The sequence below is a fragment of the Bos grunniens genome, chromosome 18 (assembly GCF_055505025.1).
Source record: "Bos grunniens cultivar Pamir isolate PY7600 chromosome 18, Bosgru_T2T1.0, whole genome shotgun sequence".
NCBI lineage: Eukaryota > Metazoa > Chordata > Mammalia > Artiodactyla > Bovidae > Bos > Bos grunniens.
The window spans coordinates 26,661,442-26,678,226 of NC_141182.1; the positions used below are offsets into that span (position 1 = coordinate 26,661,442).

At 42.2% G+C, this 16,785-nt stretch overlaps 1 long non-coding RNA gene across 1 annotated transcript; it reads left to right on the plus strand.

The window, feature by feature from the left end:
• Nucleotides 1–3,182: 3,182 nt before the first annotated feature.
• Nucleotides 3,183–16,243, plus strand: LOC147353337 (uncharacterized). The gene is made up of 2 exons (XR_015145548.1): nt 3,183–3,491; nt 14,176–16,243. It is a non-coding gene; the product is annotated as an uncharacterized LOC147353337 (long non-coding RNA).
• The last annotated feature ends 542 nt before the right edge of the window (nt 16,244–16,785 follow it).

Here is a 16,785-nt window from a genome sequence, read left to right on the forward strand (position 1 = left end):
CCAACAAAAGTCCGTCTAGTCGAAGCTATGGTTTTTCCAGTGGTCATGTATGGATGTGAGAGTTGGACTATAAAGAAAGCTGAGTGCCGAAGAATTGATGCTTTTGAGCTGTGGTGTTGGAGAAAACTCTTGAGAGTCCCTTGGCCTGCAAAGAGATCCAACCAGTCCATCCTAAAGGAAATCAGTCCTGAATATTCATTAGGAGGACTGATGCTAAAGCTGAAACTCTGATACTTTGGCCACCTGATGCGAAGAACTGATTCATTTGAAAAGACCCTGATGCTGGGAAAGATTGAAGTTGGGAGGAGAAGGAGATAACAGAGGATGAGATGGTTGTATGGCATCACCGACTCAATGGACATGAGTTTGAGTAAACTGTGGGAGCTGGTGATGGACAGGGCATGCTGCAGTCCATGGGGTTGCAAAGAGTCGGACACAGCTGAGCAACTGAACTGAACTGAACTTTCCCTCTCTTCTAAGTCTGTCTTATATTTTCCTCATATACCAACAGGCTGTGACCAGGATTTAGTAGCCAGCCCAGCTTCTTTTCAGCTTTTCTCATACCAGGTTCAGTTCCCCACGATTAGGTCACCCTTTGGGAACAGATGTCATTGACCCCAAATTTGGGCCTTCTGTGCTTTTTTTTTTGAAATGTTGCTGCTGATTTGGGTTAGGGACCAAGCAAGCTTCCCTATGGAATACTTGAGTGCTTTGTGAAAAAAAAAAAGCACATTTATTGGGCTGATAAAGTTCCATGAACGAAAGCCAGTCTTTGTTTTTTTGTTGTTGTTGTTTTTTTTTTTTGCCACACCGCGTGGCATGTAGGATCTGCAGAATCTAAGTTCCCTGACCAGGGGTTGAACCCACACTCTGTGAGTTGGAAGCTTGGAGTCCTAACCACTAGACCACCAGGGAGGTCCCTGAAAGCCTGTCTTTGTAAAGAACCTTTCTTTCTGTTCTTGCTTCCTTCCATTCTTCCTTTGTTTTCATTAGATTTGAGTGTCCAATATGAGCTAAATTCAATAATCATTTGGTTTCAAGGAGTAAATACTCTTACATTTTTTTAAATAAAAAAATGCTTTTTATTTTGTATTGGGGTATGGCCGACTAACAACGTTCTGATGGTTTCAGGTGTGCAGCAGAGTGGCCTGGTCATACCCACACGTGTATTCTTTCTCCCTCAAACTCCCCTCCCATCCAGGCTGCCGCATAACCTTGTGCAGAGCTCCCTGTGCTATACTGTAGGTTGTCGAGTCAGTACTCTTCAAGCTTGGTTAAACTAAAGCAGAGAAGGCTGGAAGAGCATCAGAAGGATACAAAATCAGATCCCATGAATGTCTGGGACCAATAAAATTAAAAGCCAGTGGGACCGATGACAGTTTTTCCTCCTTTTCCTTCCCTCCCTTCTCTTTTCAAAACGTGTTCATCTCTGGTCCAAGACTCAGTGTGGGAAATAAAATGATGTGTGTGGGAGGAAGCCACTGGCTGTATTCTGAAGGTATCCCTACTTACCGGAAGTTGAAACAATCATTTTTCTAGCTCATCCTTCCTTTTCCCCAAGGAACTCTATGCATAGGCTTGGATTCCTATCCAGTAGTCTGGGAGACTCCTTAGAGACTGTTGAGAACAGGCCAGAGATTTATTACTGTAACATTAATTAGTTCATTCAACAAGTCTTTCCTGAATGTCGTCTTTGGGCCACGTGCAGTTCTAGGTTCTAATGACACGTGGGTGAATAGGATAGAGCACCTACCCTTGAGGACGTGAGCATTAGTAGTAAAACCTTCAGGGAATTAACTGAGAGCTTTTTGCTCAGACTTATGGAGGAAAACAACTCTCTCCACCTGCCCCCCCGCCTTTTTTAAATTCAAACTCTTTTCTTTCAGGAGATATAAAGGTCCTGCTTGAATCTCCAAATAGCACAGCTGTTGGTAGGGCAGGTTGTTGGTCAGTTGTACTAAATAGCCTCTCTTGAATATTCCAAGTACTCCTCAGTTCAAGAAAACCGAACTCCTCACCTACCGAACTCACACCTTCCAATGCACACTGGCATGCAAATGTGCAGAAAAAGGCATCACAGTTCACTCACTTGTCCAAGGTAGAAACAGGAGATATTCTCAATTTATGTCTTATTTCCACATTCAGTTGATCTTATTCAGTTAGTCCTTTTAAGAATTTTACTAGTATATCATCTCTCACATTGGCTTCCTCTTTTTCAAAAAATTTTGGCTTGTGCAGGGCACACAGGGGTCTTAAGTTCCCTAACCAGGGATCGAACAGCTGCCCCTGCAGTGGGAGTATGAAGTCTTAACCACTGGATCCCAGTGAAACCCTCTCCTTCCTCTTCTTTACCCCTTCTGGTATCATCTTCAGACATTCAGTCTGTCACCTAAATCCCTGCCGTGGTCACCTAACTGACCCTCAGTTTCCAATCCATACTCCTTTCATCCATTTTCAAAGAGCAGTGTCTGACAAACAGTGAAAAAAAAGCGTTAGTTGCTTAATTGTGTCTGACTCTTTTCAACCCACCAGGCTCCTCTGTCCATGGAATTCTCCAGGCAAGAATACTGGAGTGGGTAGCCTTTCCCTTCTCCAAGGGATCTTCCTGACCCAGGGATGGAGCCTGGGTTTCCTGGATTGGAGGCAAATTCTTTACCATCTGACCATCTGAGCACCAGGGAAGTCCCCTGAAAAACAGTGGTTTTTGTTAAAAGTTGGAAAAAAAAAAAAAAGGAACTTCGATGTATTGGTTCGATTGCCTCACGTTACCCTGATCTTAGTGTCTGAGATGACTGTGTTTTCTATTTGGCCTCTTCTAGATCTTTTCATTGCTAGGATGGTGGTAGTATCTATATTCTCTACTGAGTAAGAAAAATTATTTAACACTGTTAAATGAATTGTTTTGGTAATTAAAATTTCATATAGAGCTTAAAATTATGTGCAAGATATTATTCATTCAATCTGTAGACTGCATTTCATGAATAGACATTCACATACTATGTATAATGTCTAGATAGCTGTCTCCATGAGCTTGTGGTCTAAATGATAGAAATCACTGTTCCCTTTATGACAAAGTTAAATATAGCCTTCCACTGGTAAATTCTGAAGTGTAAATAAATCTTCCTTCCACAGTGCCCTAGTAAATTGCATTCAATTTACTAGGTAAATTGCATCCCATCCATATGAGTTAATTATTTAATTGGTCTAAAGCTTTCTTTCTAGCATATTCTTCAGATCAATATTCTAAATTTTAGGGACTCGCCTGGTGGTCCAATGGTTTAGAATCCACCTTCCAACACAGGTGATGCAAATTTAAGATCCGTGGGCGGGGAACTAAGATCCCACGTACTGCGAGGCAACTACGACCCAAAGCAGGCGCATAAATATTAAAAGTGCTGTAAGTTCTCATCCTACTGCGCACTCTCACTTTAGGATGTGTGTGTCTCCCCTGACAAGGTGCTTTTGCTGGTGCTGTTTCTGCTGCTAGTCAGGTATTCTTTCTTTCACATTTGTGTCTATTGAAATCGTACCCACCTTTCAGTTCAACTTCATCCATAAAATTCTCCTAAGATCTTTTTGAAGAGGCATTTAATATTAACTTCCCTGTTAGACCATAGCAATTTCGAGATCATAAATCATATTTTAATTACCTTCGTGTCCTTTTTCAGTTCTTAACACATCAATTAGCTTATAGTAGGTGCTTAGAATATTTGATCAGTGGATGAAAATAGTGGCTAACACTTACAGTTGACTTACAAAGTGAAGGTTACTAGGGAGGTATGGAGTTGGAGTGGCCAATGATGAGTGAGATGTGGTCTCTAGTGTTATGTACACCTCTGTTTGTGATGTTGCATATTCCTGCAAATCAAGCAAAAATAGTTTTTGTTTTGAAATACATTAAAAATAATATGTCAACTCTGTATCGTTCCCTGAATGCATGAGTGGGGTGAAGGAGGGAGAGAGGTGGATTGCGAAATTTTGCAAGGTGACTAAGATGAACAATGCTTATTTATTTATTTAATTTAATATTGGCTTTTATTTTTTCGATGAAAACTTTTTTGATTGTTGTACAAGTCACTTAATATAAAACATACTCTTTTAGCTATATTGAACTGTACAATTGATCGGCACTAAGTACCTTCACAATATTGTTCGACTTGTACCGTTATCCATCTCCTGAGTTTTTTACCTTCCTAAACTGAAATTCTGTCCTCATTAAACACTAAGTCCCCACCCCCCCTACTGATTCTATAAATTAGATAGACTATTCTGGGTACCTTGTATAAGTGGAATCAATAACAGTGCTCATTTAGATGGAAGTTCTGGTCCGTTGCTTGCATTTCCAGGGTGACCTGGCAAGACTTTAAATCTTTGCATGGTGTGTTATGTGGTTGTGGGCAGTATTTGCATATACAGTGAATTTCTGGGACTTCAGATAAGAATGCTTGAATGTGGTCTCAGGACAAAGCAGAGTTTAGGTGAGTACTGTGTCTGAAGCACAGTTAAGGTTCAATAAATATTTATTAGGGAGGAAGAAGGAAGAACGAAAACAAGCCAAGCTAGCTATTACGTAACAACAAGACCAAAATGGAGTCCACAGGTGTGAAACCATGAGGCAAATGAGATAGTACTGTTATTATTTTATTAACAATACTGTAGCAACTTAATTTCTTTTTCTCCTTGCACCAGGCACCTCTCATATGTTAACACATTTGTTATTTAGAAGAGCCCTTAATTATAGTTACTGTTAATAATTACTTTGTGGATGAAGAAGTTAAGATTCAGAGAGAGCAGTTTGCCGAATCACACACAGCTAGCAGCTGGCAAGCGTGGTACGCTGTGCCCTACAGAACATTCAGGGTGTTCCCTAAACCATTCAGGGTGAGACCTCGATGCCTGGCATCCCCAGGCCACACCCCCTCCACTCATCTTTTTCAGCTCTGCTGAGGTGGGAAGTTCCTTTTCCCATCCCCATCCTTCCTCAGGCATGTATGCCCTCGTCTCTTTCTGGTTTTCTGTCCCAGGAGGTTTTCTAAAACCATGGAAGGACAGTCAGGTTCTTATCTGCACAGCCCTGAGATGCAAGGGAGCAGTCCTTCGCCAGTGGAAAATGAGAGTTGGTTGACAAATGCACCCTATTCCTGTCCTTCTTAAGGACAACCCTGAAGTGCCTTCCATGTGGGTTTTTGGAGTTGTAGTATCACTGAACTCTATTTGACCCACAAGCAAATAGCTTAGTAACCCATTCCTCCTTCTCTGTTTTATTTCCACTCTTCCACATTCCTGCTTCTGCCATCATCTGCACTCAGCTTGTTTCAGGCAAATCCAGTCTAAATATAAATTAATCAGGCCCGTATGTCACATCAAGGTCATACTCCTTAGGGTACTCTAAAGGACTAACGGGTATCTGAATCAGTAAAGCCACCAGTATCTTTGCTTGAGAATCATACCTTGTATGACAGACAGAGAAAGATGTGTTTTTATTAAATTTTTTTTTTTTTGGCCATGCAGGATCTTAGTTCCCTGACCAGGAATGAAACCCAGGCCCCCTGCAGTGGAAGCTCAGAATCTTAACCAGGGAAGATTTTGCCAAAACACCAGGGAAGTCCCAGAAAGATGTGTTTTTAAAGAGCCCACCTTTCGATGTTTGGGTAGTTAATGTCACATGGAGCTTTCTCATTTCCTACCTATGTCCCTGTGAAGGGGACGCATAATATTGATCTCAAGGAAGTGGTGCTTATTTCTAGGAAGTGGAGCGTACATTCTCAAGGGGAGACAGACAATGCGCAGCAGTTATAAGAAGGCGTGGCAAAGACTGTGATGAGAGAAATAAGTCAGGGGAGTGCCCACCCTCGAGGCCCAGAGCAGGTTTCCCAGAGTGAGCTTGGATGTTTCCAGGCAGAGGTCTGAAAACCGGGAAGGGTTTGAGGAGGATTTGGGGAGGCTGGGCCAGCTCATGGAGCTCCAGGGCAGGAGGGTATGCTGAGATGTGAGCAGGGGTGGGCGGTGTGTGGAGCTAACGATAAGCTGGTGTCCTGGCCGTAGGGACCTTGACTTGCTACAGGGCTTCATTCCGAGGGTAGTGGAGCATTCGTATTTGGGTTTGTTTCCTTTATAATGACCACTGCAGTGTGTGATATCACTTATACGTGGAATCTAAAAAGTACAGCGGACTAGTGAATGTAACGTAAAGGAAGCAGAGTCACAGATACAGAGGACAAACTAGTAGTTACCAGTGGGGAGAGGGAAGAGGGGGTGATAAAGGGGCAGGGGATGAAGAGGTGCAAACTATTAGGTATAAAATAAGTTGCAAGGGTATATTGTACAACATGGGGAATATAGCCAATAACTATAAATGGGGTGTATTGGAGTATATAAATGGAGTATATTTAAAAATTGTGAATTATTATATTGTGCACTTGTGACATATAGCATTGTATAGCAACTATAGTTCAACTAACTAACTAAATAAAAGCTTAAAAAAAGAAAACAAAAAATTTAAGAGGAAATAAAGGCGGCTTCGTGTGAGGCAGCCTGGTTTTAAGCGGATTTTGGATCGCTTCGCGGGTCATATCCACTAGTGAACACAAGGGGGCAGCCTCACACCGAGTTCTCAGGGAAGGCTGCCTGTGATCGCGGCGGCTGTTAGCTTCGCCCCCCTTTATGTGCACAGTAAGTAAAACTCCATAGTTTGGTGTGGAAGCGGATTGATTTTTTATTTTTCTTTTTCTTTACTAAAGACTTGAGTTAGGGACCAGGGTTCGCTCGGCGGCACATCACAGGACGTGCACCGTCTTCGCATCTCACTTCCGAGGGTCTTTTGATTGCCGGGAAGAGGCACCCACTCCAAACACAGTGCGACCAAGGACGCTGAGAGTCGCTGCCTTCCCTCTGTTGTTTTCAAGTGTCGTCACAGAACTGCTGTGCGCGAGAAAAAAGCCCAGAGCTCTCCTGGAAAGTAGTGGAGTGGATTGCTCCTTTGGGAAAATTCTCCCTTTGCTTGGGTGACCTCATCCAGGCCCAAGACTGTAAGTGGTATCTCTTCCCTAGTGGCTCAGTTGATAAAGAATCCGCCAGCAATGCAGGAGACCCAGGTTTGATCCCCGAGGTGAGGAAGATCCCCTGGAGAAGGAAATGGCAACCCGCTCCAGTATTCTTGCTTGCAAAATCCCAATGGACAGAGGAGCCTGGCAGTCATGGGGTCTCAAAGAGTCCGACTCGAGTTGGCCACGAAACCACCACCAAGGAAGATAACTGTCTGTTGGATGCCTCAATTCTCAACATCCTCCCAGAATCCCAGATTTGTATATTTCTATTTGGAATTATCTAGCTGGTATCACATAGTGGTGTGATAGGCATCTCAACTTTGACCAAAAACATCTATTGCTAACCTTCCCCATGGCCTTTTTTCCTCTTCTCAGTATCAGCCACCACCGCTTATCTGATTGCTCAAACCTCAAACCCAGCAATGATGCTTCCTTTCTATCTTTTCTCACCTCCTCCCACATCTAATCAGTTGATATATGAGTTCTGTTGACTCTCCATCTCCACCTTCACTCTCCTCTCTCACCTGGTTGCCTGTTAAAACTTTCTTACTAGGCTTTCTTGCTGGACTCTGGATTCTCTACATATATGCCAGGATGATCTTTTAAGGAGAATTCAGATCACTCTTCTGCTTGTATTTCCCAGGACTCCTAGGTGGCTCAGCAGCAAAGAATCCGCCTGCCAGTGCAGGAGATGCAGGAGGCGCAGGTTCGATCCCTGGGTCAGGAAGATCCTCTGGAGAAGGAAAAGGCAACCCACTCCAGTATTCATGCCTGGAGAATCCTATGGATAGAGGAACCTGGTGGGCTACACTCCAAGGGGTCACAAGGAATCAGACACTACTGAGCACATGCACAGAGTCTCTGCTTAAAACCCTCCAGTGGATTTTATTGCATTTGTAATAAAATCCATATACTCTGTCATGGATGTGCAGAGTCCTGTGTTATCTGCTCATGGCCTGCCACCCCTGCCTCCCTGTATACTCCCCTCCTTCCTCTCTTGGTTCTGGATGCCTTGGTCTTCTTGGTGTTGTTAAGCAGCCTTGGGCCTTGGCATGAGCTTTTCTCTCCTGCTTGTATGCGTTCCTCTCTGGTCTCTACATAGGTGGCTGTTTGTGTCCTTCAAGTCTCAGCTGAAATGTGACTTCTCAGGGAGAGCTTCTCTGGTCCTTCCAAATATAGTGGTCACCCAGCCATTCTCATGTCCCTCTGTTTTCATTCTCTATAAGCACTGATACTGGGTGCATTTCTTTCTTTCCTTCCTTCCTTCCTTCCTTTCCATGCAGCTTATGGGATCTTAGTTTCCCAACTAGGGATTGAAGCCAGGCCTTGGCAGTGGGTTGAACCCAGCCGAATCCTAACAACTGGACTTCCAGGGAATTCCCTAGATGCATTTTCTTGCTTATTTATTTGTCACTTTATTGTCTGTCTTCCTTCACTAGAATGCTAGCCCCACGAGGGGTTGGACATATCTGCTTTGGACATTCAACCTCATCCCGGTGACTAAACAGGGCCTGACACGTGAAAGATGCTCAACAGATGTTTGTTGAATAAAGAAATGATTCAATGAGTAAAACTTCCACACCTGACCCTGCTGAGGGTGGATTGCAGGGTTCTTTACTATTTATTCCTGTGTGTTTGGTCTGAGGTGAGACATTTCTTCTCTTTGAGCATCAGTTCCCTCTTCCAGATAAATACTGCTTTGAAAGTGAAAGTGTTAGTCACTCAGTTGTGACCACATGGACTGTAGCCCTCCAGACTCCTTTGTCCATGGGATTCTCCAGGCAAGAAAACTGGAGTGGATAGCCATTCCATTTTCAAGGGGATCTTCCCGACCCAGGATCGAACCCAGGTCTCTTGCATTGCAGGCAGATTCTTTACCAGCTGAGCCACCAGATCCTGTGATATGTTTATTCTAATCCACAAGGGTGCTTCTCACCTAGGAACTCCTGGATGGAAAACCCACTTGCTGTCTAAAAGTTTTGAACACCTTGAAACTTGTGAGAAGCACTGAGACTTCATGATTCCTATCTGTTCATTTTCATGTAAAGAATCAACACTTGAAGTTGCCAGGGTTTTTGAAGTCTCCTATGATGCCGGTTCCGTGTCGTAAGACAGACCAAGCTCACCTTCTCAAGACAGTGGTTCTCTGAGTAGATGAGCTGGAGGGTAGACTGCCTTTTCTCGAAGGCTTTTGGTTAGTGATACTTGGTTTGAAATTCCGGACCTGCTATTTTAGAAACAGTTTAGGCGCAGCATATCCGTTCTGTCTTAGTGTATCTTAGAGTTTATCTAAGTGAGGCAACAATTACAGACCCAGACTTTTTAGGATGCTAAAGTGCTATTCATAACTAGTCAGGAAAGGTCACCAGATAAATACTTTGACGTCTGCTAAGAAGGGAGATTAGTGAAAGCCTTGACTCTATGTTCGCCCAGATCGTGGGATGTGGGAGCATCTTTATTCCTTTTCAATTCCTTTGTTGCTCTGGGATTCTGATATGCTACTAAGCTTTAATTTCTTGAAAAGGCGTTTCATCAACCCTGTTGACTGTGTGCTGAGATTCCCTTCTCCCTCCCTCTCCTACATTTGGGTCAGTTGGTACCAAAGGAGAAGGTTATCTGAGCTGTTAAACCTTTGACTTGGTGTCTTTTGAAGAGCGCATTTTGCATTTTGTTATGTCAGGATTGTAATTAGATCCGTTAATTAAGGAAAGAATGAACTTTTCCCAAACTCCGCACCTCTTTGAATTTTTGATAAGTTTGCTTAGGTTGCCGCTGACCTTTGCTAAGGGGTATGCTACTGCTCATTAATTGGCAAATTTTAATGAGGAGAGTTGATGAATGTGCTGGCCTTGACAATAAATAAAGCTGGCTTCCACTCTAGGCCTTACCACCTCTGGCTGCTTCAAAGTGTGTGGTGTTTCTTGACTAGTGACCATTAAACTTGGGACACTTGGCCTGCATTCTGTCTTATGAGTAAGCAAGGGAGGGCCTCCTTACCCAGGCACTGATCTGAACGGCTCCTCATCCACCATCTTATTTCATTTTGGTTGCATTGTGGGCAGTGTGGTCAGTCTTGTTTGACTCTTTTGGACGCCATAGACTATAGCCCACCAGGCTTCTCTGAACATGGGATTTCCCAGGCAAGAATACTGGAGTGGGTTGCCATTTCCTACTCCAGGGGATCTTCCCAATCCAGAGATTGAACCAGGGTCTTCTGCATTGCAGGCAGATTCACTGCACCCCCTGGAATTCCCTTTATTCTGATAATAATCTTATTATACCTGTTTTAGACAAGGGGAAACTGAGGCATAGGGAAAGTAGTACAGCACATAGGGATGGGTAACCAGTTAATGATGATAACTAATATTTGAGTTCTAATTGTGTGCTAAGCACACTCCCAACCTCTTAATGTACGTTGTGTCACTTCATACTCATAACAGCCGTGTGAAATAGGTAGTATTTTTGCCCCTACTGTAAAATGGGACTTGATTTTCAAAAGGGTTGATCTCCTATAGGATTGACTGGTTTGATCTCCCTGTAGTCCAAAGGACTCTCAGGAGTCTACTCCAACACCATAGTCCGAAAGCATCAGTTCTTTGGTGCTCAGCCTTCCTTATGGTCCAACTCTCACATCTGTACGTGACTACTGGAAAAACTGTAGCTTTGACTATACAGACCTTTGTTGGCAAAATGATGTCTCTGCTTTTTAATATGTTGTCTAGGTTTGTCATAGCTTTCCTTCCCAAGGAGAAGCGTCTTTTAATTTCATGGCTACAGTCATCGTTTAGAGTACAAAGAAGAATAAAATTCAGATTTACACACACACATATGAAGATTTCTCTCCTTTTCAAATATGTTTCTGCTGCTTCTCAAAAAGCCTAGTGAGCTGTGACACTTCAGAACATAATGAGGGCTACAATATTTAACATATAGAACTGACTGATAAGGGGACTGCCCTGGTGGTCCAGTGGTTAAGACTCCACACTTCCACTGCAGGGGCCCGGGTTTGACCCTTGGTTGGGGAACTAAGATCACACATGCCATAAGGCATAGCCAAAAAAGAAAAAAGACCTGAGTGATGAGAAATTTACTTAGTTGTCCAAGTCTGAGACATGAATTCTGGCTTTATAGCTGTACCCACTATGACTGCTTGGATTACAGTGAGCAAGAGTGTATCTTCTGTTTGGAAGTATTGGTAGGAAAATAAAACAAGCCTGGCAGAAGTTATAAGTAAATCTTCAGAGCCTCTTTTAAAGATTCTGCAAAATATTAGTACTTCTAGTAATTAATGAAATGTGGCGCGGACATCTCTGTGCCTCTTACTGACACACTTAGAATCCTTCTACTAATCCACAACCATAATAACCCTAAAAAATGATTACTAAATACGCAACAGTTTAAAATACTCTCTAGCACTCACAGTTGCCACAAACATTCCCCATTTTTTTTTTTTTTTTGCTGAAAACATCCTCTCCAGCAAAATGTCACTACATTTAGAATTTCTGTTTCTGAACATTGCCCTAAGTGACTTCTGAGAAATTTTTTTCGGACCATTGATGATGATAGTTTGATGTCACTGAGTAGCTGGTTCATTTGGGGAAATGCTATTCACATTTCATCCTCATCATGTTCTTATTGTTCCTGTTTTCTAGAGGAAAAACACCGAGGCAGAGAGAATGTTGGTGTCTTGCGCTGGGTATTACTTAGCGAACACTTTGTTAAGGATGTTTAATGATGAATCTCACAGTACACTTGTGTACGTGAATATATGCCGGGTAATCTGCTAATGTGGTGAAAGCCTGTTTAACCCCTTGAACCTTGGGGACATGGACTAGAATATCTAGACAGGGGTTTTCATGTCTCTGGATAGAGGGGGAAAAATCATACCTTAAGTCAATATTGGAGGCTAATCTGGAACTCAGGGGTCTGAGGTTTTCCTTAAAAATATCTCCTGAACTCAAGGCAACAGGTATTATAAATTGGGATTGTAGGACCCAGTGAAAGCAAAACCTTCTTCTACCAGGCATGGCCTTGCTCTTTTTTTTTGGTGGGTTAAGAGCAAATGAGTTGGTTATGAAAGTGAGAAAAAGAGTGCTGAGATGGCCGAGGGGAGATTAAGAAGGTTTTACAGTGAGGGCAGTAGCTGCGGGAAGCCTTGGAAAATGTACCAGATTTCTGTTTCTAGATCCGTGTTTCCTACTCACATCAAAGCCCTTTCCCCCCTCTTGTTAGAATGTGAATGAAAAGAGGGTAACACATCCTCAGGAATCCAGGGTGTTAAGACTTTCATGGTGTTCTGTTTTCTTCTGAGCTCCTGCTGAAGAGTGAGGAAAGAAGGGCATTGCATTTTCTATGAATCCTGAAAGGAGCAAAGCCATACACGTGTTAGAAATGAAATAAAATACAAACAGAATCCAGAAAATCCACAAGTATCTCATCCTCATTCTGGATACTGAATAAATAACCAGAGTGGTGGTATGAAGCTCCACAATGTTTGCAAGGAGGTAGATTGTTTTCAGGTTTAATTGCAGGAGGGTCATACAGCCACACCCTTATTACAACTGGAGCATGGGAGCCCTGTCTTCCAAGACAGGAACCAAAACTTTTTATGAGTGCTCAATCAAGGGCCAACTTTTCAAGTAATGATGCCTATTAAAGTTTATTAAAAACAGAATAGAAAGTGCAGACCTCCCTGTTCATGCTTTCTCTTTCGAATTCCTCTCCAGAAACACCATGTAGACCTATGAACCCTATTTTTTTGTGTCCCAGTTGGCATTTTGACTGAACTGATACAGGTGACACATACAGCATTGTCTCTTGGAAATATGGGTTGTTTCTTGGAACTGAGCCTGGCACTTGCAGGGGCCATGTCTTAGTTCAAATTCTCCCAACAGAGGTTCAGATATGAACTTGGTGTGCAGTTTATTTGGGAAGTGACATCAGGAAGCAGGAACAAGGTGGTGGGAGGAAAGAGATAGGGAACAAGGAAAATCCAGTGCCAGTGTTTATCAAGATTACTGTTCTGGAAGATGGAGATTTGATTCTTCCAGGAACCCCTGAAAAAACTACAAAATGCCTCTCAGAATTTTTCATCTGAAAGGATAGTCATCCACAGGTTTCAACCCACTGGTTGAAAGTTGCTCCCATGATCTACCATGAGTCCTGCAGGAAGTAGTAACTCAATATTAAAAATTAATTAGTTGATGGATGTGTGTGCCCATGCATGCGTGCATGTGTGCTTGGTCATGTCTGACTCTTTGCCACCCCATGGACTGTAGCCTCCCAGTCTCTTCTGTCCACGGGATTTTACAGGTAAGAATCCTGGAGTGGGTTGCCATTTCCTACTCCACCAGAGGATCTTCTCAACCCAGGGATCGAACTTGTGTCTTCTGCATTGGCAGGTGGATTCTTTACCACTCGCGCCACCTGGGAAGCCCATAATTGATGGGTATTAGATTGTTTCTAAATTTGTGGCTATTAAACAGAGAGCTGCTATAAACATTCATGTGCAAATCTTTATGTGGTTATATGTTTTCATTTCTCTAGGGCAATTGCTTTAGGAGTGGAATGGTTGGGTCATGTGATCAGTGAATGTTTAACATTTAAAAATACCATCGAAGTGTTTTCCAAAGCAGTTGTGCCGTTTACAAGCCCACCAGCAGCGTATGAGAGTCTCAGTTGTTCCGTATTTCTCTGGCACTTGACTTGGTCCGTTGGTGCATAGTACGTCTCCCTGTGGTTTTATTGGTAGTTCCCTAAGACACTAATAATGCTGAACGTCTTTTCATGTGTGTATGTGTCACCTGTTTATTTTCTTTGGTGAAGCCTTTGATAAAATATCTTGACCATTGTTTTTTCTTGTTACCCTGGTGTGTTTGTTTTCTTCTTACGGAGTTCTTTGTATATCCTGGTTCAAAATTCTTTGTCTAATATATGTCTTGTGAATATTTTATCACAGTCTGTGTGGCTTGCCTTTTTGTTTTCTTAACACTGTGTTTGGAAGAGTGAAAGTTTTAATTTTGATGAAATTCAATTTACTCATCTTTTAATAGTTCCTGCTTTTGTTGTCTTATATTAGATATTTTATCCCAACTCAAGACCATTATTATTTTTTCTTGTTTTCTTTTAGAATATTTGGAGCTTGACATTTTCATCTATGGCCCATTTCACCTTAGGTTTTCTACATTATTACCATAAACTCAATAAAAGGGACAGAGTATTGATGTATGCAACAACATGGATGGATCTCAAAAGCATTTATGTTGAATTACATAAATCAGATAAAAAAAGAGGACATACTATATGACCTCATTCTAGAACATTCTAAAAATTGCAAACAAATATAAAATAACAGAAAGCAGATTTCCTTGTTTATCTCAGAGGAGGCCAGGCTACAACTTGCTTCAGATTTCTTGCATCCAAATTTGTTCAATACCAGCTGCCTCTGACATATTGCTTATTCCACCTAGCAATAGTGAAGTTGTGTTTATCTGAGGTGTCTTAGTGGGGAAATTGATGCCACGTCTGCCCTGGTCACGAAGATCTGTCCCCTGAGTCTGTCTCTGAAAAAGCTTGGTGGTGCCATCACCAAGGCAACCAGTGACGTGAAGGGCCTGGTATAGTGGACCTGCACATTTAGTACAGCCTGATTAAGGTGGTACCTTCTACCTCTGCCTTGGCCATCAAAGCCTCAAAGAACCACCTCGAGACAGAAACAAGCAGAACAACATGAAACACATAGGAAATACCACTGCTGAAGAGGTTGTCAACTTTGCATGACAAGCGTGGCACAGATTTTTAGCCAGTGAGCTCTCTGGAACCATTCAAGACATCCTGTGGACTGCCCCGTGTATGGCTGCAGTGTTGATGGTCACCGCCATCGTGACACGACAGGGATGACATCAACCAGTGCAACTGAAAGCCCAGCTAGTTAGGAACTATTAATACTAAGGAAGCTGTGTCAATAAAGGATCGCTTGTAAACCAGTAAAAAATACTCCCCAAACCACAAAAAAACACCCCCCCTGCAAAAAAAGGACAAACAAACAAGAAACAGATTGGTGGTTGGCGAGTAGGTTGCAGACAGGCCTAGGAAACTATTGGGCGTCATGGAATTGTTTGTAATGTTGACTGTGATGCTGGTTACATGAGTGTGTGTAAATTTCAACACTGGTCAAGTTGTCCTCTTTGAACATGTGCATTTTATTGTATCATTCATACCTTAGTAATACCATAAAAATAAAAAGTTTCTTCCTCTGAGGAACCTTGTAATTTAGCTGCCACAAAAAACTCCTAAATCAGAACCAGATATTAATTTTTTCTTAAGTCACATTTAAATTAGAAGTAACATTAAATTTTATCAATCTGCTTTTTCTAGTGTGGTCAGTTGTCCTTAGGTAGGGAAGGAGCCCAGGGAGCATATTTTATGGTCTCATTGCAGTGTGCTGTTCCTTTTGAAACTGGTGTCTTATCTTTACATCTGCAATTAGCCAAAGCTGGCACCTTCAAGAATAAATCCTGTACTCAAACATGTTGGCACTTAACCCTGCACCGTCCTAGGGCAGCAGCTAAAATCCACATCTTTCCCTTAGAGCAGGCACTTCATTTGGAATTGTCAGAAACATGGACACTCTGGGGTCAGATGCAGTCTACACCTGTTCAAAAAGAGGGCCAGTCTCTGAAAACTAGGATTTGCCCATCTTAAGAGAAACGAGTCCTGTTTTCTGCTTCTCAGAATGAGCCTAATATCCAGATAAAAGGAATGCCGGATTAAAATTTAGCTGGATGACTTCAACCATGCCATCTGCTCTCTTGGGCCTCTGTTATTTCTAATCTAAAATATTGGTTTATTGGGTTGGTTTTTAATAGTGTTTCCTATAATGCACTTCTTCTAGAATTGGTTCTTAGAAGCCATTTTATGGCTCACCCTTAACCTACTGAATGCAGCTGTATTTTTGCTCCAAATGTTAAATATATAATCAACTCTAGGTGAAACCCAAATGTAATTCATTAAGCAACTTGGTGTTGAGTCAAATGCAGCGGACATGAAAAATGCCTTTTCATTAGTGTCCATTGGCTTCTTTGGTTCAAGAATTCCGGCTGATGGAATGAATAGCAAAACTGTCCTCCGTTTGAACAAACTGAATGTATGTGAGTAAAAATAAAATAAAAGCCAGGAGGCTTTCCAGTTGCCTTCTACTAATTGTGATGTATTGATTTTCTATGCTGCATTAATGTCTACAGGGCTCTCCTTTGGCTAATCCAAAAGATGAATGAAGTTAATGAAAATTTTTATTTCGAAGTGTGCATAAATGTAAAGACTAGAGAAAGGCATGTGTATTTGTGTGTGTGCATGCGTGTGTGTAGAACATGGAGAAAAAGACACACACGATGCAACTTTTATATAGGGGAAGTAGTGGAGACCATCACCAAAGTATCTTTTGTATATGATCTATATTGTCCTTTGTCTACAGGTCTTGAACAATTTAACCTCTCAAAATATAACAATATTGAATTTAGTAATAAGGGCTTCCCTGGTGGCTCAGCAGTAAAGAATCTGCCTGCAATGCAGGAAGCGCAGGTTCAGTTCCTGGGTTGGGAAGATCCCTTGGAGAAGGAAATGGCAACCCACTCCAGTATTCTTGTCTGGGAAATTCCATGGACAGAGGAGCCTGGTGGGCTAAAGTCCATGGGGTCACAAAAGAGTCAGACACGACTTAGCTATAAAACAACAGCAACAA